This window comes from Schistocerca piceifrons, chromosome 3, assembly GCF_021461385.2.
Source record: "Schistocerca piceifrons isolate TAMUIC-IGC-003096 chromosome 3, iqSchPice1.1, whole genome shotgun sequence".
NCBI lineage: Eukaryota > Metazoa > Arthropoda > Insecta > Orthoptera > Acrididae > Schistocerca > Schistocerca piceifrons.
Genome location: NC_060140.1, coordinates 379,974,071 through 379,996,363, shown reverse-complemented (window position 1 = coordinate 379,996,363; position 22,293 = coordinate 379,974,071). Strand labels below are relative to the sequence as shown.

Below are 22,293 nucleotides of genomic sequence, written 5' to 3'. Positions count from 1 at the left end.
TTAGTGAGAGGTTTCATATCGATTCTTTCCATGCTCCTTTGTAGTGTTATTTTCGTGCACTTTTCCTTTAAAAGATGGGCATAAATAAAACTTATCAAACAGTGTCACATTCTCCTGCATAACTATCATAGTTCTCTGACTACTATCCGTAACATGAGCTAAGGAATTCCCTTTTTCGTAAAGGATAACTTGAAAATATTTGAACTTTTCACTTCTCCGAACGGAGACACTGTCTAACCGCGTAGTGGAATTTCTCACAACTTGTTTTTAAGTAGAATGTGTGTTTTTGTAATTGCAATTGCTGTAAACGCCATTGCGAACCAAATGGAGTGCATCAGAGGCTCGGCTCTCTTGCTTTTCACTATAGTCACGGAATACAGTCACCACGATCTCATCAGTGTATGCAATGACACCATCAGTGAATTAACTCTCTAGATGTGTCTTTAACAGTAGGTCAAGTGTAATATTCCCGAAAATTAGACCACTCACTGAGCCCTGTGGACATCCTTTCGTAATTATAACTGCAATTTTGTCGGTTTCCCACTGGAGTAGTCTATGTACTATCTACTCCACATCTTCCAGGTTCGCATACAATTCAGCACACGTTAAAAAAACTGAGAACACAGCAGCATGAGGTGAGTGATAATGCGACGAGGAAACAGCCCCAGTGGACAAGCCGCTAGTGGCGCTGTGGTGGCGGACTTCCGGACGCGGCGCTAACGACGCAGGAAGCGGCTGACCGGCTGGCCGCTATCTGGCGCAGCATCGCACCTGAGGACAGCTCCTACAAATTATTAAGCTCGAAATAAAGCGGGCATTAATTTACACTTCAGAGGGCCGCTGGCGATGGCTATCGGAGGAGCTGAGAAAACGCTTTCCGCCGCGCCGCGTCGCGTCTTGTCGCGCCGTGCGTGCGCCGGCGTCGTTAACACCGGCTCGTTAGCCCCGCCCACGGCCGGACGCCGCCGCAGGTCCAGCTGCCTGCCATCCGCAGCTCACCCACAAAGCCGGCCACAACAGCGTCGCTACCCAAATACCGTGCCGAGACCGCACCCCCCCCCCCCTCCACAACTAAAGCCTAAAGCTCTGGCCACCCTTTTTCTCTCCAGTTGCCGCCGTATGCAGTCCATAGTGGGCCACAGTCCCTTCATGCAACACCAAATTGGGCCTTGCAGATGCAAAATATTTAAAAATCCAACATCAGCTAAGTGTAATAACAAATGTTTTCAACTGTCTGCAAATCATTGAGAGAAGTACCAATTTCGGTCGAAAAAATTCGGAATTAGCTGTTGGATATCACCTACAGTTTCATGAAGTTGGGCGCTATGCGTAGCCTTCAAAATGGCGTCTTCAAGAAAGGTGCATTCCAAGCAGAGTGCTTTTATTGGCCTGCCGGACTGGCCGAGCGGTTCTAGGCGCTGCAGTCTGGAACTGCGTGACCGCTACAGTCGTAGGTTCGAATCCTGCCTCGGGCATGGATGTGTGTGATGTCCTTAGGTTAGTTAGGTTTAAGTAGTTCCAAGTTCTATGGGACTGATGGCCTCAGAAGTTAAGTCCCATAGGACTCAGAGCCTTTTTTTTCTTCTTTTATTGAGTTTCTTTTGGCACAAAACAATAGCATCGCAGTTATTCAGGTGCTTGCAGAATGTCTATGGATAAATTTCAGAGAACAAAAGCGCGTAGAGTCGTTAGGCGAGGCGCCTGTCGCCATCGCACAAATTCGAGCGAAGACCTCCCGACTGCCGGCCGGCTACACACTTGCAGTGTTGGAACGTGCAGACACTATTATTCTAGAATGAGATTTTCACTCTGCAGCGGAGTGTGCGCTGATATGAAACTTCCTGGCAGATTAAAACTGTGTGCCCGACCGAGACTCGAACTCGGGACCTTTGCCTTTCGCGGGCAAGCGCTCTACCAACTGAGCTACCGAAGCACGACTCACGCCCGGTACTCACAGCTGTACTTCTGCCAGTACATCGTCTCCTACCTTCCAAACTTTACAGAAGCTCTCCTGCGAACCTTGCAGAACTAGCACTCCTGAAAGAAAGGATATTGCGGAGACATGGCTTAGCCACAGCCTGGGGGATGTTTCCAGAATGAGATTTTCACTCTGCAGCGGAGTGTGCGCTGATATGAAACTTCCTGGCAGATTAAAACTGTGTGCCCGACCGAGACTCGAACTCGGGACCTTTGCCTTTCGCGGGCAAGCGCTCTACCAACTGAGCTACCGAAGCACGACTCACGCCCGGTACTCACAGCTGTACTTCTGCCAGTACATCGTCTCCTACCTTCCAAACTTTACAGAAGCTCTCCTGCGAACCTTGCAGAACTAGCACTCCTGAAAGAAAGGATATTGCGGAGACATGGCTTAGCCACAGCCTGGGGGATGTTTCCAGAATGAGATTTTCACTCTGCAGCGGAGTGTGCGCTGATATGAAACTTCCTGGCAGATTAAAACTGTGTGCCCGACCGAGACTCGAACTCGGGACCTTTGCCTTTCGCGGGCAAGCGCTCTACCAACTGAGCTACCGAAGCACGACTCACGCCCGGTACTCACAGCTGTACTTCTGCCAGTACATCGTCTCCTACCTTCCAAACTTTACAGAAGCTCTCCTGCGAACCTTGCAGAACTAGCACTCCTGAAAGAAAGGATATTGCGGAGACATGGCTTAGCCACAGCCTGGGGGATGTTTCCAGAATGAGATTTTCACTCTGCAGCGGAGTGTGCGCTGATATGAAACTTCCTGGCAGATTAAAACTGTGTGCCCGACCGAGACTCGAACTCGGGACCTTTGCCTTTCGCGGGCAAGCGCTCTACCAACTGAGCTACCGAAGCACGACTCACGCCCGGTAGAGCATTTGCCCGCGAAAGGCAAAGGTCCCGAGTTCGAGTCTCGGTCGGGCACACAGTTTTAATCTGCCAGGAAGTTTCACTATTATTCTAGATGATCGACAGATTACAAACACCTCGCTGCACACCTCGACGTCTGTGGTTCAAATGGCTCTAAGCGCTATGGGACTTACCATCTGAGGTCATCAGTCCCCTAGACTTAGAACTACTTAAGCCTAAGGACATCACACACACACCCATGCCCGAGGCAGGTTTCGAACCTGCGACCGTAGCAGCAGCGCGGTTCCCGGCTGAAGCGCCTAGAAACGCTCGGGCACAGCGGCCGGCTCGACGTCTTTCATGGTAGTGCTGGTACACTCTTCCAGCAGCTGTGGTATCCAAATGTGTGTGCCCGCTCGGTTCCTGCCACGTAACACAAGACCGTAAAGAGCAACCAGTCTGGTCAAATGAAGGATACACTCTGCAGGAAGCTTTTCGTGGGTGATGGAGAGGTTAATGATGCTTCAAGACGTTGGCTCCGGCGTCAACCTGTAGACTGGTTCCATGTGGACACACAGGCCCTCCCAGTGATCTGGCGTAAGGTCGTCTCGTTGAATGGAGGTAACGTTGCAAAACAAAGTTTTCGGAGCCAAAGAAGTGGGGAATAATATGGTATACTGCAATCTCAAATAAAAATTACTTGCTTTCAGAAATAAGTGTCACATTACTTATTGAACGACCTTCATACAATGAAGGGCCAAAAAATCTTGTACAGGCATACGTAGGATTGGATTGCATTGTTTGGGGGAGGAGACCAGACAGCGAGGTCATCGGTCCAGGCATACGTATTCAAATACAGAGATATGTAAACAGGCAGAATACGGCACTGCGGTCGGCAACGCCTATGTAAGACAACAAGTGTCTGGCGCAGTTGTTAAATCGGTTACATCTGCTACAATGGCACGTTATTAAGATTTAAGTGAGTTTGAACGTGGTTTTATAGTCGGCGCACGAACAACGGGACACATCATCTCCGAGGTAGCGATGAAGTGACGATTTTCCCGTACGACCATTTCACGAGTGTACCGTGAATATAAGGAATACGATAAATCATAAAATCTCCGGCGTCACTGCAGCCGCAAAAAAGACAATCATCCAACGAGACGGAAGCGCAACCCTTCCGCAAATTTCTGCAGATTTCAATTCTGGGCCATCAACAAGTGTCAGCTTGCGAACCGTTCAACGAAACATAATCGATATGGGCATTCGGAGCCGAAGGTCCTCTCGTGTACTGTTGATGACTCCACGACACAAAGCTTCACGCCTCGTCAGCGTCCGTCAACACCGACATTGGACAGTTGATGACTGGAAACTTGCTGCCTGGTCGTCTCGTTTCAAATTGTATCGAGCGGATGGACGTGTACGGGTATGGAGACAACCTCATGAATCCATGGACGCTGCATGTCAGCAAGGGACTGCTCAGGCTGGTGGAGGTTCTGTAATGGTATGGGGCTTGTGCAGTGGGAGAGACATGGGACTCATGACACGTCTAGATACGACTCCGACTGGTGACAAGTTATTAAGCATCGTGTCTGATCACCTGCATCCATTCATGTCCATTGTGCATTCCGGCGGACTGGGACAATTCCAGCAGGAGAAAGCGACACGCCACACGTCCAGAATTGCTACAGAGTGGCTCCAGGAACACTCATCTGAGTTGAAACACTTCCATCGACCACCGAACTCCCCAGACATGAACATTATTGAGCATATCAAGGATGCCGTGCAACATGCTGTTGATAAGAGATCTCCACTCCCTCGTATTCTTAGGGATTTATGGACAGCCCTGCAGGATTCATGGTGTCAATTCTCTCCAGCACTACTTCAGACATTTGTCGAGTCCTTACCACGTCGTGTTGCGGCACTTCTGCGCGCTCGCGGGGCCCCCTACACGATATTATGGAGGTGTACCAGTTTCTTTGGCTCTTCAGTGTATATCAGCATATTAATCAATCATCCTAGCTATATACACTGCGCAGTTGAATTAAATGATTACTTTTTCTAAACCCCGTAATTCCACTTATTGCGAAGCTTAAGTTTGAAATTTGGCTCAAACGTGCGCACAACCTTCCTCTGTAATCGTGCAAAATCGTGACCCCCAGCGACTTCACCCTCTGGCTCGACGACGTATCAAACAACAAGGGTCGACTCAAGCGGAAGAATGGCCACAGCTCAGATGTTCCTGTGACGTGTAAAGTGGATTAATGTTGTCTCATTGACACCAAATTTTACCACAATTCTACCCAATGCCAACAATGACGATCGGAAGGTCATCACATCTTACCCATATTGCATCCCTTCTTTTGACGCCTCTGCGATTGATGTTAGAACTCCGACGCGCAACGTTGAAATTACGTTTTTTGTTATGAGTGACCCAAGAAAACATTCCAGGCACACCGCCGCCCAGAAGTGGCATGCAAAGGTGCAGGGGTGGGGGGGAGGGGAGGGAGTGACATAAAAAGCGTCAATGGAACCACCTTTTCCCTGGAGGTATTGAGTTCCACACATTTCACTGTCGAAGACAACAGTTCGCAGTGCGATGTCAGCAGGAAGACGTTCTTCACAACCTTTGACACTGCTGACATCCTCGGACGTTTCAACACTTCCATAAGAACGTTGTGGGGTACATGCCCATCGAACGTGATCACACCCATTTTGAGCGCAGTGCGACCACGATTTTTGCTCTTGTGTTCATGTTAGAACCAGTAGACACCGTTCAAAACCATTTGACGCAATTTGAACTTGATCCGAAGCTACAGAGAGTGCTTTTGCTTTTTCACCGCTCCTATTGTGTGGCCTCCTGTGGCGTGATTACAGGAGTTGCGATATTAACACACGCGTGAACTAAACGGCGAAGGGTCCTGTTAAGACCCGCCAGTTCGGCAACCCTCCCCCACCCCCTTGTCCCCACCCCCCACCCCCCAAGTCGCAGCCTGTACCTATACTTGGCTTGTACCTATACTTGGCAGAAAATGCTAAGAAATTTGGTCTTATGTCAAAGCGGTAGGTGGATCAAAACAAAAACAAAACAAAACTCTGTGACCAAAATGGTACTGAAACAGAGGATGACAGACTAAAGGCCGAAATACTAATTGTCTTTTTCCAAAGCGGAAGACTGCACTGTAGTTCCTTCTCTAGATTGTCGCACAGATGACAAAATGGTAGATATCGAAATAGACGACAGAGGGATAGAGAAACAATTAAAATCGCTCAAAAGAGGAAAGGCCGCTGGACCTGATGGGATACCAGTTCGATTTTACACAGAGTACGCGAAGGAACTTGCCCCCCCCCCCCCCCCTTCTTGCAGCGGTGTACCGTAGGTCTCTAGAAGAGCGTAGCATTCCAAAAGATAGGAAAAGGGCACAGGTCATCCCCGTTTTCAAGAAGGGACGTCGAACAGATGTGCAGAACTATAGACCTATATCTCTAACGTCGATCAGTTGTAGAATTTTGGAACACGTATTATGTTCGAGTATAATGACTTTTATGGAGACTAGAAATCTACTCTGTAAGAATCAGCATGGGTTTCGAAAAAGACGATCGTGTGAAACCCAGCTCGCGCTATTCGTCCACGAGACTCAGAGGGCCATAGGCACGGGTTCCCAGGTAGATGCCGTGTTTCTTGACTTCCGCAAGGCGTTCGATACAGTTCCCCACAATCGTTTAATGAACAAAGTAAGAGCATATGGACTATCAGAACAATTGTGTGATTGGATTGAAGAGTTCCTAGATAACAGAACGCAGCATGTCATTCTCAATGGAGAGAAATCTTCCTAAGTAAGAGTGATTTCAGGTATGCCGCAGGGGAGTGTCGTAGGACCGTTGCTATTCACAATACACATAAATGACCTTGTGGATAACATCGGAAGTTCACTGAGGCTTTTTGCGGATGATGCTGTGGTATATCGAGAGGTTGTAACAATGGAAAATTGTACTGAAATGCAGGAGGATCTGCAGCGAATAGACGCATGGTGCAGGGAATGGCAATTGAATCTCAATGTAGACAAGTGTAATGTGCTGCGAATACATAGAAAGAAAGATCCCTTATCATTTAGCTACAATATAGCAGGTCAGCAACTGGAAGCAGTTAATTCCATAAATTATTAGGAGTGATTTAAAATGGAATAATCATATAAAGTTGATCGTCTGTAAAGCAGATGCCAGACTGAGATTCGTTGGAAGAATCCTAAAGAAATGCAGTCCGAAAACAAAGGAAGTAGGTTACAGTACACTTGTTCGCCCACTGCTTGAATACTGCTCAGCAGTGTGGGATCCGTACCAGATAGGGTTGATAGAAGAGATAGAGAAGATACAACGGAGAGCAGAGCGCTTCGTTACAGGATCATTTAGTAATCGCGAAAGCGTTACGGAGATGATAGATAAACTCCAGTGGGAGACTGCAAGAGAGACGCTCAGTAGCTCGGTACGGGCTTTTGTTGACGTTTCGAGAACATACCTTCACCGAGGAGTCAAGCAGTATATTGCTCCCTCCTACGAGACCATGAGGATAAAATCAGAGAGATTAGAGCCCACACAGAGGCATACCGACAATCCTTCTTTTCACAAACAATACGAGACTGCAATAGAAGAGAGAACCGATAGAGGTACTCAAGGTACCCTCCGCCACACACCGTCAGGTGGCTTGCGGAGTATGGATGTAGATGTAGATGTATATGAACAAAACCCTTGGCGAAGCCCTAGGTGCCTGCAGACCGGCAACCCTTTCGACATACTCCGATGCCGGATGTCCCATTAGGCGCAAGAACAGCAGTGTAGCAGCAAAAGAGCTGCAGCGTATCCTGTCTGCAGGCACCTTGGACTATCGTCACGGCGTCTGTCTGTACATTTACACTTCCAAGGTGCTCAACAAAGGGTGGGTGGCATCGAGGTTACTGGGAGTGGGGGTTATAAGGACATTTGCCTTCTTATTCATACGTGTGTCATTGACTCAGCTCCTCCCCCCTCCCCCCTTTTATTACGCATACAGAACACCGCGAAATGGGGAGGAATGAAAAAGCATAAACCCCCTTCGTTAATTCGTATCACTTTCAAATTCCGTCAAATGACGTTGAACGATCCCTAATGGTTCAAACATGTACACTACAGCAAAAACTGCGATTTCACTGCGCTCGCATTGGCTCAGATCACGTTTAATGTGATGCAGTTTCGCAATGTCCATAGAGAACGGTTGAAACGTTAGAGGGGACAATAATTTTATCTTGGAACTCTTCCATTTGGTCCGTGTTTGCATAGAAAAACAACAATATCAGAAATGGAGTCTGCCTTGATGCGAAACACCTTGTTATTCGTTTATTTCTTTATTTTCCCAAACTAGTTTCGGCGACAAATATCACCGTCATCAGAGGGTTTTTTAATGTCAGACATGCAGAAAATAGCATGGTTACACAAACACAGTTTCACATTATTACATTTATTATGTCTCTGTGTCAGACACAGAAGAGAAAGCACACACACGCAAAAGAACCACTTTCCCATCACACACAGGGACGTAGGTAAAAAATGTAATAATGTGCCATTTTGTTTGTATAACTATGTTATTTTCTTCATGTTTTAGATTAAAAAACCCACTGATGATGGTGATATTTGCCGCCGAAACTAGTTTGGGAAAATAAAGAAATAAACGAATAACAAGGTGTTTTGCAACAAGGCGGACTCAATTTCTGATATTGTTGTACGTCAGAGGGGGTTAGCTGTGTTAAAGGTAGTCAAGAACGTCTACCTGTTGGTCATCGCATTACGAACTGTCGTTTTCGACTTCGAAATCTGCAGGAATCAACGCCACAGAAGGGGTGAAATGTTGGTAAGAGGGTGTGTGACAACCACCCGATTGTGTGTTACGTCCACAGTGCCGTTGGACAAAACTTTGGTAAAATTTGGGGTCAATGTGACCTCATGAACTCAGTTTACACCGCGCATGAAGTTCTAAGCTGTGGCCTTTTCACTCGTGTCGACACCTTGCTGTTTGAAGCATTCTCGAGCCAGAAAAAAATGGCTCTGAGCACTATGGGACTTAAGTGCTGAGGTCGTCAGTCCCCTAGAACTTAGAACTGCTAAAACCTAACTAACCTAAGGACACCACACACATCCATGCCCGAGGCAGGATTCGAACCTGCGACCGTAGCGGTCGCGCGGTTCCAGACTGTAGCACCTAGAACCGCTCGGCCACCCCGGCCGGCTCTCGAGCCAGAAGGTGACATCGCAGGGCGCACCGCTTTTTTACCGTTACAGAGGAATGTTGTACGCACGTTTGAGCCAAATTTGAGACTTAAGCGTCGCAATGATTGGTAACTACAGGGTTTCGAAAACGTGATCCTTTAATTCTGCTGTACAGTGTATATCAAAGTCGCAAAGACAGTTTTTCTGAACCGGTACCAGTTTGGTAAAGGTTGCAAACATTCTTGCAATGGTTGTACGTTGTGAAGCACTTATTAAGTAGAAGAAGACTTTGACCGATTCTTCCACGTATTTAATATGCGCTCAGCGCCTGAATCTGTAAAGCTTGTTTCTGTGGGGTGGATGTAACTTTCAGAGAAGATTGAGATGGGCAAATGTATCAGTTTGAGATGAGGGGAGGCCTGATCCGGAATCGACTCAGTCGACAGTTACGAGCCCAAAAGTGTTGTCAGATATCTCTGCCCGTGGGATACGTGAACCTACGCATCGTTGCTTTACGATGCAATAAATTTATTAATAATGTGCGTACTTGGTAACATAACAGGGTAGTCATATTCGAACATTGTACAGGTGTGTATCGTATCTCAAAGCCCTTGCGTGAAACTTCGAGGTTGCTTTTCCCGGTGACGTTAGTCGCCTTTAATAGTTGACTGTCAACCAGGGAGGTGTCAGAATGAGCGCGGTGACGCCATGGATAGCAGACTGGATTCGCATTCGCGAGGATGACGGTTTAAATCCCCACCTGACCATCCTGATTTACTTTTTCCGTGATTTCCCTAAAACACTCCAGGCAAAACCTTGGGTGGTTCCTTTGAAAAGGGTACGACCGATTTCATCCAGGTTCTTTCATAATCAGAGCTTGTATTCCGTCTCCAATGATCACCCTGTCGACGGGGCGCTAAACTTCCCGCCGGCCGTTGTGGCCGAACGGTTCTAGGCGCTTCAGTCTGGAACCCCGCGAGCGCTACGGTCGCAGGTTCGAATCCTGCCTCGAGCATGGATGTATGTGGTGTTCTTAGGTTAGTTAGGTTTAAGTAGTTCTAGTTTGTGGGGGACTGATGACCTCAGATGTTAAGTCCCATAGTGCTCAGAGCCAATAGCTAAACTTCCGTATAGGCACTCAGTTGCGTTTATATACAGTGTGTGTTGCCTATAGGCCAGTCATCTGCTCCGCGTAGGCAGAGTTTCTAAAGTACGCTACTGGCCATTAAAATTGCTACAACAAGAAGAAATGTAGATGATAAACGGGTATTCATTGGACAAATATATTATACTAGAACTGACATGTGATTACATTTTACGAACTGTTCGTGCAGATGGTTGTTGTCTTGCTAATGTCCCCATCTGTTGACTCAGGGATCGAGACGTGGCTGCACAATCCGTTACAGCCATGCAGATAAGATGCCTGTCATCTCGACTGCTAGTGATACGAGGCCGTTGGGATCCAGCACGGCGTTCCGTATTACCCTCCTAAACCCACCGATTCCATATTCTGGATCTCGACCAACGCGAGCAGCAATGTTACGATACGACAAACCGCAATCGCGTTAAGATACAATCCGACCTTTATCAAAGTCGGAAACGTGATGGTACGCATTTCTCCTCCTTACACGAGGCATCACAACAACGTTTCACCAGGCAACGCCGGTCAACTGCTGTTTGTGTGTGAGAAATCGGTTGGAAACTTTCCTCATGTCAGCACGTTGTAGGTGTCGCCACCGGTGCCAACCTTGTGTGAATCCTCTGAAAAGCTAATCATTTGCATATCACAGCATCTTCTTCCTGTCGGTTAAATTTCGCGTCTGTAGCAAGTCTTCTTCGTGGTGTAGCAATTTTAATGGCCAGTAGTGTACGTTGCTTCAGAGGGCTACACACACACGCTCCTGGTATGGCGAACAGTCAGGCATCCTTTCGCATCTCAGCTGGTCATCTAAATCACTCGATTTTAAATCCTAAAGAAAATGTCTGGACTGTCTGGAACAGTGGGTGAAATGGAGCAATCGGCATACCTGCAGATTGATAGTTGATCATCAATGAGCGGCTTCAACTGGATACGCCAAACTTGACGAAACTTGTGGACTGTCTTTCTCATCAAATAGCGGCCGCTACACAAGACCAGAATCTGATTAAAACTATTTGATAGTTGACACTTCGCGCGTTGGAGCTGTCTTCTTCCAATCAGAGCACTCATCATCATGGCCAAAGTGGCATAACAAATCGTCATTTTACTTTCAGTTCCTTGTCCGGCTTTTATTCTTGATGTGTTTGGAACCCGAGTCCTGCGTTTGGCCGTTTTATTTCGCATTTCATCAGACACCTCAAAAACAACACACAGAAAAATTATGATAACGAATTATACATGTTTCGTAGACAGTATTAGACAAACACTATCAGATCCTTTCTCACAAGACGCGATTCGATGTTACATATTCATTTCATATCAGCACAGAGATTGGCCTGAATTAGATAAGCTTCATACGACATTGCATGATGCCAAACTTTTTGTGGGCAGCAAATCATCGATGCAACTGGTTTTGTAGAGCAGTTGATATAATACCATAACGGTAAGTGATGCCGTAGTGCAATGGTTAAGTTACATTCTTGACATGCAGAAGGTCGTGGGCTCAGTCTCGTAAGGTGATATAATTTTTTTATTTGTAAATCTTTATCAGATTAGCTATTCTTATTATTATTTTCATCATCGGATTGGTTTTATTTATTTCCTCCTATTTTTTCTTTCTATCATTCATTTTTTCGTTCGGAATATGCCCGTGTCACCTATAATCCGTTACCTGGTGCCAACGAGGACTGCTAATCGGTTGGTATCGCGTCAGCTCCTATAGCCAGTATGAAGGAGGTTTTGCGTTTAGTGCTGAACCTGAAATTTTTCCATCTTTAATTTCTCGTTGAGGTTTGCTTTAACAAACTGCCACGGACAAAGCCTGCGTGATTAATACTTTTGCCGCAAGTTGTTGACCGTTTTCTCGGGTACATCGCACGTCACGAGGTTGTGGTTAGGTTAGGACATGAGTGCAGATATTTTCAAGGGCTACAAAATGCGTTGTCTACCGCAAGTAGTGCTGGTCACTTAAAATCACCTGTGGACAGAGCATCTCGCGTTCACATCACACTGACGGCAGCCGCTTCCGACATTGCTCCGCGTTACGTGAACAGCATTTAGGCCGCCGGCCGTTGTGGTCGAGCGGTTCTAGGCGCCTCATTCCGGAACCACGCGGCTGCTACGGTCGCAGGTTCGAATCCTGCCTCGGATGTGTGTGATGTCCTTAGGTTAGTTAGGTTTAAGTAGAGTCTAAGTCCATGGGGTTGACGGCCTCAGATTAAGTCCCATAGTGCTCAGAGCCATTTGAACCATTTGAACAGCACTTCGGCACTTGGGTAGCGACCCTCCGTGTTCGCGTGTCGTCTTTAGCCGAGCGGCAGGCTGATGTGGCAACACTGTTACGGTGGGGCCTTGTACACACTAGTATACAGTCGAGTAGTTTTTGTCTCTAGACATTGTCTATAGCCAATCGAGCGATTATGTATGTAGACAACTGAGACATTTCTTGCACGCTTTTGGACGCTTCTACAAGGAAATCGCAGAACTTCTGACTCCCGTTTGAAATGGGAGACGTGACACAATTCTCAGACAATGTTGCACACCATTGATAGTGTGGACGTGTTGGTAGACATGGTCCCCAGTTACTGTCTTTGCGCCTTGGAAAAAGCATCGTCTTTTTTTATTGTTTTTGTTTTTATTATTGGTAAACGTCACTTATCGAGATGTGGCCAACGGAGCATCATGTTTGTGGGAAGTTAGTAATACGGAAAATAAAAATTGCAACAATAAGTCGGTTATCAAAGAGCTGATCAAAAAATATTAAGTATGGGTGAATTGCTTCTACTTTCAAAGTCGAAAGTAATCCCCTTTTGATTTCTTGCACAAGGCGCGATCCCTACAAAGTCAGCCATAGTTAGCAAATATCGAGGTACAAGGCATTCAAGTGTGTACTCGGTACAAAGTGTCTTGACCAGCGGTTCCCAACCTGGGGTAATTACTCCCCGAGGGGTAAAATGAAATTTTCTGGGGGGTAAAAACAAAAGCGTTTCATTGGGATTCAGTCATGAAACTAAATTCTCTTTAAAAGATCTTTACTACTATTACAGTTTTGTAAGATTAATATTGACTATGTCAGTTATCAATAATTATATTTTTCTTATTTACTAGCATTATGGAGATAATAGATTTCTCACATAGTCCACCCACTACACACATACTTTGTGCTTTGTACAATATATTGAAAATATCTCATGGAAATATCTTTCCCAGTTGTAGATGGTTTCGGCAACACACCAGAAATTGCTTCATCGCTCACTTCGAAACAGATAATTAAACTAATTGGTAGCATGACAACAGTATGCAGAGTGTCCCAGGAGGAACGGCCAGTATTCATGGCTGTGACAGGCACAGTCATTTGGTGCAAAAAAGTCTTGTAAACATGGGTTGTAAAATGCATACCGTAAGAGCTATCAGCTCTTCTTCGTCTTCGATACTGTGAACACATCTTTTCTACGTCAAGCCCTCTGCTTTGCATATTTTGAGAGGTACAGTAAACGCAGGCTGCGAAGTGCATACCTTACGAGCTATGAGCACCGGTTCACCTCTGCTACTGTGAAACACAACTCTCCTATGAGCGAGTGTCCATAATGCTTAAGTTATATACTCTGTAGCCCATGTGTATTAAACAACTTTTTCATGTTTTGATCCGTACTGCCTCCTCCCAAAACATGGAAAACAAGGAGCTTGCAACAAAAGAATTTTTTTCACAGTATCGAAGATGAAGCTCATAGCTCTTAAGGTATGCATTTTAGAGCCCATGTTTACTACACTTTTCGGTTTCGAATGATCATTCCTGTCGTAACCCTGAATATTGGCCATTACTCTTGGGACACCCTGCATAAGGGCTACTGCAGTGGTGTACATAGTATTACAGTTATTATTATTATTAATTGTTATATGAGTGATCAGACACAAAGCATTAATAATTTGAAGTCTTCCAATTTCTGTCAGTTCAGAATTAAGGAATCTATCAATCAAATGATTTACAGACAGTAAGTACAGTGCACACATTTTTAACTTGGTTCTTTTTAAATGGAGGTGAAGGTGAAGCATGTGCCGCTAGGGAGAATACGAAGGTTTCCAGAAAATAATGCACCGCATTTTTTTTCTCAGCCGAAAACAATGCTACGAATGCGAAACGTTGTCGTTGTTGTGGTCTTCAGTCCTGAGACTGGTTTGATGCAGCTCTCCATGCTACTCTATCCTGTGCAAACTTCATCTCCCAGTACCTACTGCAACCTACATCCTTCTGAATCTGCTTAGTGTATTCATCTCTTGGTCTCCCCCTACGATTTTTACCCTCCACGCTGCCCTCCAATACTAAATTGGTGATCCCTTGATGCCTCAGAACATGTCCTACCAACCGATCCCTTCTTCTGGTCAAGTTGTGCCACAAATTCCTCTTCTCCCCAATCCTATTCAGTACCACCTCATTAGTTATGTGATCTACCCATCTAATCTTCAGCATTCTTCTGTAGCACTACATTTCGAAAGCTTCTATTCTCTTCTTGTCCAAACTGGTTATTGTCCATGTTTCACTTCCATACATGGCTACACTCCATACAAATACTTTCAGAAATGACTTCCTGACACTTAAATCTATACTCGATGTTAACAAATTTCTCTTCTTCAGAAACGCTTTCCTTGCCATTGCCAGTCTACATTTTATATCCTCTCTACTTCGACCATCATCAGTTATTTTGCTCCCCAAATAGCAAAACTCCTTTACTACTTTAAGTGTCTCATTTCCTAATCTAATACCCTCAACATCACCCGACTTAATTCGACTACATTCCATTATCCTTGTTTTGCTTTTGTTGATGTTCATCTTATATCCTTCCTTCAAGACACCATCCATTCCGTTCAACTGCTCTTCCAAGTCCTTTGCTGTCTCTGACAGAATTACAATGTCATCGGCGAACCTCAAAGTTTTTATTTCTTCTCCATGGATTTTAATACCTCTCCTGATAACGACATCCTCTTGAGTAGTCCCCGCCCGGAGATCCGAATGGGGGACTATTTTACCTCCGGAATATTTTACCCAAGAGGACGCCATCATCACTTAATCATACAGTAAAGCTGCATGCCCTCGGGAAAAATTACGGCCGTAGTTTCCCCTTGCTTTCAGCCGTTCGCAGTACCAGCACAGCAAGGCCGTTTTGGTTATTGTTAAAAGGCCAGATCAGTCAATCATCCAGACTGTTGCCCTTGCAACTACTGAAAAGGCTGCTGCCCCTCTTCAGGAACCACATGTTTGTCTGGCCTCTCAACAGATACCCCTCCGTTGTGGTTGCACCTACGGTACGGCTATCTGTATCGCTGAGGCACGCAAGCCTCCCCACCAACGGCAAGGTCCATGGTTCATGGGGGGAGGTGCGAAACGTTACGTATGTATCATTTGAAGTCTCCTGAGTGAGCGCGCCAAGTTTCCGTCACTTCCGACAGATAGCGTAGCTGCAGGACAGTTTGGAAATGGCGTCTGTCGGTGATGTACCCGCCAAGCAACGTGCCGTCATTGAATTTCTCACTGTAGAGAAAGAAACTGTGGGGAACATTCACAAACGCTTGTGCGAAGTCCATGGATCATCTGCTGTCGACAAAAGTACAGTCTGTCGCTGGGCACGGAGGGTGAGGTCATCAGGTGGTGGTTCGGTGCAGATCCAAGATTTGCAGCAGTCGGGGAGACCATCCACGGCTGTCACACCTGACATCTTGCAGCGAGCTGATGTTGTCATTCGCGAGGACAGACGGCAGTTGGCGCTGCGTCTTTCAATCAGCAAAGGAAGTGTGGATGCAATTATCCGCACTCTCCGATATTCGAAAGGATGTGCAAAATGGGTCCTGCGGTGTCAAACGGTGGATCACAAATCGCACAGAAAAAGCATTTCTCTTGATTTGTTGCAACGTTTTGACGCTGAGGGGGAGGGGTGGCATTCCCGTCCCGGATTGTGACAGATGATGGAACGTCGGTTCACCATTTTGCGCCAGAAGCAAAACGACAGTCGATGGAATGGCGCCATTCCCACTCCTCAGAGACGAAGAAATTTGAAGCAACTGCTTCCACCAGTAAGGTAATGATCACCGTGTTGTGGGACTGTGAAGAGGTGATTCTCATTGATGTGATGCCAAGAGGCAAAAGAGAGTAATTCAGAAGCATATGTCAACGCATTAACAAAACTTGAGACACGCTTTTGGTGACTTCGGTGCCACAGCAACCTAGGATTCACACAGTGAATCCCTGGCTCCGCCACCAGGACAAGGACTGGTACCGACAGGGCATACACGCCCTTGTTCCGCGTTGGAGGAAGGCCATAGAACGGGATGGAGATTACGTGGAAAAATAGGGTGTAGAGAAAGAAACCATTCTTTCAGCCACGTTTAAAATCTTGATTCCTTCTTGTAAATAATTCTCATTGTGTTCAATAAAGAATTGTTGAAGAAAAAATGCGGTGCATTACTTTATGGGTAACCCTCGTAGTAGCGCAGAGGAAGTATGTTTTGTAACAAGTGCCTACGTTCAATGTTCCTTGTTAGCTTACTTACCTGAGAAGGTAGACTCGTTAGTACTCGTAATACAGTAGATTTTTTAGATTTTTGGCTGTGATAGCAGTGAAAACAAAAATAAGTAATTGCAAAGTCCAGAAATGAGTTATATAGTTGATAAAAGAAGTAACTGAATGGATTTGGAGCGTGATTTATGATGTGCACTTGCTGAAAACAACTCAAATATAAGAAAACAACTGAAATATAAAAAGTTTGGTAGACATAAATATTACCTATTGTCTCATTAGTTTGTGACTTAATAAAACACCCACAAAACTAAATATCATTCATTTTTCACTATTTTTAAAATAAAAGTGTTCAAAGGAAGGTCTTTCTCGTTCTGAAGTCTAGCTAAAGTTGGTGTAGGTGCGGGTAGTGTTATTAGGGGGAATGTGGGGTGGCGTGGGATGGGGGGGGGGTTACTGTTTAATATCTGGTTGCAGTCATGCCTAAGAATCTAAGAAAATTTGGGAACCACTGATGTGCAGTGTCTATATTCATTGTCTAGCTAGATGTCTATAGACAGTCACTCTACAATGTAGATAGACAGTCGCTCAACTTCGAACACAAGTGTGTACTTAAGTGACAGACATCAACTGTCCAGTTATTTTAATCGGACTGTAGAGATGGTGTTGCAAGGTTGTAACCTCCCAACAGTTTACTTCCGTAACGTCAGAATAATGAAATGTGACTAACCTCTGAATAAAATTGTGACTCACATATAACGTTTCAATAATTAATTGACTGTGAATGTAAACCGGTAAATTTTGGACGTCAGCAGTGCTGCGTCATGGCCCTAAATATCATTCTGAATAAACTGAAAATTCTTACCTCAGTGAAGTCGCCGGATAACGCGTATATATCTGCTCCTATAAGAAATTTTTTTGGCACAGCCCAGTGCAATGCTGGCCGCTAGATTTGTCATGTATAAAAAGAAACAACTGATTTTTCTTTACGATAATCGCGGTGACCATGGATAGGAGAAATTAGTAAAATCTTTAAATTCAGAGGAATGATTGTCAAAAGTTAATTTTATAAAAAAGATTATTATTAAAAGTTTGGTTCAAATGGCTCTGAGCACTATGGGACTTAACATCTGTGGTCATCAGTCCCCTAGAACTTAGAACTACTTAAACCTAACTAACCTAAGGACATCACACACATCCATGCCCGAGGCAGGCAGCGCGTGAGCAATCCATCGAAATTACATCTGCTCGAGTGCGCTAGCAATAAATTCCTTAGTCATGGACCTCTTACAAGGTGCTGGCATGACTAAATTTTTGTCTGTGTCGATTAGATGCCCGACCTGTGCGACACACGTCGTCCTGCTACACGCGGAAGAAGCGTGCAGCAAAACGGCGGCAGTTCCGCTCGGCGGTAATGTTGGCGTCAGCAGGGACAGCTGTCCGGCGGACAGTTGGGCCGGCAGCGTGGGAAAGCGACATCCGGGCAGCCGAGTGGCAGCAGGAGGTATCACGTCGTCCAGCGCGGTCCGGTGTCACCTCGGCTGATCCCGGAAGTCTAGGCGGAGCGCCGCCCGCCGCCCGCCGGTCACCTGCTTCCGTAATTGCCGCTGCGGTCTGCTTTGTCCCGCTTTGTCTCCGCCGCCATTGTCTGCCGGTCTTTCGCACTCCTCCGCAGCGTCCTCGTCGTTGTCCTGCCGTAATTTCCCCGCCGTAACGGGAACTAGCTCCGTGTGACATTACTCCTCTCGTGTCGCAGGCGGCCCAGCCGCTGCGTGAACAATGACGGCCGCGGGCCCGTTTTGTGCGAGTGTCGCACGCGTCGTGTCTTTCCCGGAACGCGGAGGAACGTCTTCATGTCGGAATGAATAGCTGCCTGGCTGCGTGTTTTTATTACGAGACACAATGAAACAGCACGGGGCGGCAAATACGCTTGGAGCGCATTTCTTAGCTTTTGTGTCGCTCATAAATCTGGCTTTTATCCACGGACTTCATTGTCCTTGTGATGTGTCAGAGAGACGCCGTTCTGGCAGGGCGCTGTCCTGTCGCCGGCCTTGTAGCCTTCCCATTTGTGGAGGCTAGCCTAGTGACGTCATAAGCAACGCCTCTGCTGCAGTGGTGAGTGGCACAAGAGGCTACTTGCTGTTCATCATTAACCATCATCATTATCAACATCATTTAAGACTGATTATACCTTTCAGCGTTCAGTCTGGAGCATAGTCCCCTTTATAAAATTCCTCCATGATCCCCTATTCAGTGTTAACATTGGTGCCTCTTCTGATGTTAAGCCTATTACTTCAAAATCATTCTTAACCGAATTCAGGTACCTTCTCCTTGGACTGCCCCGACTCCTCCTACCCTCTACTGCTGAACGCTTGAGTCCCTTGGGTAACCTTGCTTCTCCCATGCGTGTAACGTGACCCCACCATCTAAGCCTGTTTGCCCTGACTGCTACATCTATAGAGTTCATTCCCAGTTTTTCTTTGATTTCCTCATTGTGGACACCCTCCTGCCATTGTTCCCATCTACTAGTACCTGCAATCATCGTAGCTACTTTCATATCCGTAACCTCAACCTCCTTCCCCATGAACCATGCACCTTGCCGTTGGTGGGGAGGCTTGCGTGCCTCAACGATACAGGTGGCCGTACCGTAGGTGCAACCACAACGGAGGGGTATCTGTAGAGAGGCCAGACAAACGTGTGGTTCCTGAAGAGGGGCAGCAGCCTTTTCAGTAGTTGCAGGAGCAACAGTCTGTATGATTGGCTGACCTGGCCTTGCAACATTAACCAAAACGGCCTTGCTGTGCTGGTACTGCGAACGGCTGAAAGCAAGGGGAAACTACGGCCCTAATTTTTCCCGAGGGCATGCAGCTTTACTGTATGGATAAATGATGATGGCGTCCTCTTGGGTAAAATATTCCGGAGGTAAAATAGTCCCCCATTCGTATCTCCGGACGGGGACTACTCAAGAGGACGTCGTTACCAGGAAAAAGAAAACTGGCGTTCTACGGATCGGAGCGTGGAAACTCAGATTCCTTAACCGGGCAGGTAGATTAGAAAATTTAAAAAGGGAAATGGATAGGTTAAAGTTAGGTATAGTGGGAATTTGTGAAGTTCGGTGGCAGGAGGCACAAGACTTTTGGTCAGGTGAATACAGGGTTATAAACACAAAATCAAATAGGGGTAATGCAGGAGTAGGTTTAATAATGAATAGAAAAATAGGAGTGTGGGTAAGCTACTACAAACAGCATAGTGAACGCATTATTGTGGCCAAGATAGACACGAAGCCCACGCCTACTACAGTAGTACAAGTTTATATGCCAACTAGCTCTGCAGATGATGAAGAAATTGAAGCAATGTATGATGAGATAAAAGAAATTATTCAGGTAGTGAAGGGAGACGAAAATTTAATAGTCATGGGTGACTGGAATTCGGGAGTAGGAAAACGGAGAGAAGGAAGCATAGTAGCTGAATATGGATTGGGGCTAAGAAATGAAAGAGGAAGCCGCCTGGTAGAGTTTTGCACAAAGCATAACTTAATCATAGCTAACACCTGGTTCAAGAATCACGAAAGAAGGTTGTATACATGGAAGAATCCTGGAGATACTAGAAGGTATCAGATAGATTATATAATGGTCAGACAGAGATTTAGGAAACAGGTTTTAAATTGTAAGACATTTCCAGGGGCAGATGTGGACTCTGACCACAATCTATTGGTTATGAATTGTAGATTAAAACTGAAGAAACTGCAAAAAGGTGGGAATTTAAGGAGATGGGACCTGGATAAACTGAAAGAACCAGAGGTTGTACAGAGTTTCAGGGAGAGCATAAGGGAACAATTGACAGGAATGGGGGAAAGAAGTACAGTAGAAGAAGAATGGGTAGCTCTGAGGAATGAAGAAGTGAAGGCAGCAGAGGATCAAGTAGGTAAAAAGACGAGGGCTAGTAGAATTCCTTGGGTAACAGAAGAAATATTGAACTAAAGTGATGAAAGGAGAAAATATAAAAATGCAGTAAATGAAGCAGGCAAAAAGGAATACAAACGTCTCAAAAATGAGATCGACAGGAAGTGCAAAATGGCTAAGCAGGGATGGCTAGAGGACAAATGTAAGGATGTAGAGGCTTGTCTCACTAGGGGTAAGATAGATACTGCCTACAGGAAAATTAAAGACACCTTTGGAGAAAATAAAACCTCTTGTATGAATATCAAGAGCTCAGATGGAAACCCAGTTCTAAGCAAAGAAGGGAGAGCAGAAAGGTGGGGTGGTTGGGTTGTTTTTGGGGAAGGAGACCAGACAGCAAGGTCATCGGTCTCATCGGATTAGAGAGGGAAGTCGGCCGTGCCCTTTCAGAGGTAAGATCCCGGCATTTGCCTGGAGTGATTGAGGGAAATCAGGATGGCCGGACGCGGGATTGAACCGTCATCCTCCCGAATGCGAGTCCAGTGTCTAACAGAATGGTGGAAGGAGTATATAGAGGGTCTATACAAGGGCGATGTACTTGAGGACAATATTATGGAAATGGAAGAGGATGTAGATGAAGATGAAATGGGAGGTACGATACTGCGTGAAGAGTTTGACAGCGCACTGAAAGACCTGAGTCGAAACAAACACCCGGGAGTAGACAACACTCCATTAGAACTACTGACGGCCTTGGGAAAGCCAGTCCTGACAAAACTCTACCATCTGGTGAGCAAGATGTATGAGACAGGCGAAGTACCCTCAGACTTCAAGAAAAATATAATTCCAATCCCAAAGAAAGCAGGTGTTGACAGATGTGAAAATTACCGAACTATCAGTTTAATAAGTCACCGCTGCAAAATACTAACGCGAATTCTTTACAGACGAATGGAAAAACTGGTAGAAGCCGACCTCGGGGAAGATCAGTTTGGATTCCGTAGAAATGTTGGAACACGTGAGGCAATACTGACCTTACGACTTATCTTAGAAGAAAGATTAAGAAAAGGCAAATCCACGTTTCTAGCATTTGTAGACTTAGAGAAAGCTTTTGACAATGTTGACTGGAATACTCTCTTTCAAATTCTAATGGTGGCATGGGTAAAATACAGGGAGCGAAAGGCTATTTACAATTTTTACAGAAAGCAGATGGCAGTTATAAGAGTCGAGGGGCATGAAAGGGAAGCAGTGGTTGGGAAGGGAGTGACACAGGGTTGTAGCCTCTCCCCGATGTTATTCAATCTGTATATTGAGCAAGCAGTGAAGGAAACAAAAGAAAAATTCGGAGTAGGTATTAAAATGCATGGAGAAGAAATAAAAACTTTGAGGTTCGCCGATGACACTGTAATTCCATCAGAGACAGCAAAGGACTTGGAAGAGCAGTTGAACGGAATGGACAGAGTCTTGAAAGGAGGATATAAGATGAACATCAACAACATCAAAACGAGGATAATGGAATGTGGTCGAATTAAGTCGGGTGATGCTGAGGGAATTAGATTAGGAAATGAGACACTTAAAGTAGTAAAGGAGTTTTGCTATTTGGGGAGCAAATTAACTGATGATGGTCGAAGTAGAGAAGATATAAAATGTAGACTGGCAATGGCAAGGAAAGCGTTTCTGAAGAAG

At 45.7% G+C, this 22,293-nt stretch overlaps 1 protein-coding gene and 4 non-coding genes across 5 annotated transcripts in view; 1 reads left to right on the top strand and 4 right to left on the bottom strand.

Annotated features, from left to right (window-relative positions):
* Window positions 1–22,293, top strand: part of LOC124790057 (UPF0489 protein C5orf22 homolog) — a 484,274-nt gene that overhangs the window by 389,609 nt on the left and 72,372 nt on the right. The gene's annotated exons all lie outside the window — the stretch shown is intronic.
* Trnas-cga lies at window positions 1,860–1,934 on the bottom strand. The gene has a single exon. It is a non-coding gene; the product is annotated as a tRNA-Ser (tRNA).
* Window positions 2,161–2,235, bottom strand: Trnas-cga. The gene has a single exon. It is a non-coding gene; the product is annotated as a tRNA-Ser (tRNA).
* On the bottom strand, window positions 2,462–2,536 carry Trnas-cga. Its single transcript has one exon. It is a non-coding gene; the product is annotated as a tRNA-Ser (tRNA).
* Trnas-cga lies at window positions 2,763–2,837 on the bottom strand. The gene has a single exon. It is a non-coding gene; the product is annotated as a tRNA-Ser (tRNA).